Source organism: Mastomys coucha, chromosome X, assembly GCF_008632895.1.
Source record: "Mastomys coucha isolate ucsf_1 chromosome X, UCSF_Mcou_1, whole genome shotgun sequence".
Classification (NCBI taxonomy): Eukaryota; Metazoa; Chordata; class Mammalia; order Rodentia; family Muridae; genus Mastomys; species Mastomys coucha.
This window is the reverse complement of record NC_045030.1, coordinates 127,876,855-127,877,308: the sequence shown is the minus strand read 5'-3', so window position 1 is coordinate 127,877,308 and position 454 is coordinate 127,876,855. Positions and strand designations below refer to the sequence as shown.

The window sequence follows — 454 nt, the reverse complement described above, 5'->3', positions numbered from 1 at the left end:
CACGGCCTCTGTGGTGTCGTTTTAGGGGTCTGCGGGACCCGCTCAGCCTCTCCGGTGCCGTTTTAGGGCTTAGGGGACCCACAAGGCCCCTTTGGTGGTGGCAGTTTTGGGGCTTATGGGATTCCTACAGCCTTGCTGGTAGTGGCAGTTTCGAGGCCTCTGCAGGGAAGGTGCAGGCTGATGCCTGGCCTAGATTAGAGCCCTAAAGTGTGGACATGCTGAAGAGGGCCAGGCAAGGGCTAGTCAGTTTGGGGCCTGTGCGGAGTAGTTTTTAACAGCTAAAGGTCGCAGCGCCAAGGGACAGGTTCTAGGACTGGAGGACCGAGTATGTGCTGTGTCACTTTTTTTTTTCTTCTGTGCGTTGTCAGGAGCCCCAGGTCCCTCAGGTGGCCTCAGGTCCCTCCCCCCTCAGCTCCCTGCCCCCATGTATGAGTCAGTGGCTGGCCCTCTGCCC

At 58.8% G+C, this 454-nt stretch overlaps 1 protein-coding gene across 2 annotated transcripts in view; it reads left to right on the top strand.

The window, feature by feature from the left end:
- Taf7l (TATA-box binding protein associated factor 7 like) overlaps window positions 1-454 on the top strand; it is a 17,532-nt gene that overhangs the window by 873 nt on the left and 16,205 nt on the right. The window lies entirely within an intron of this gene.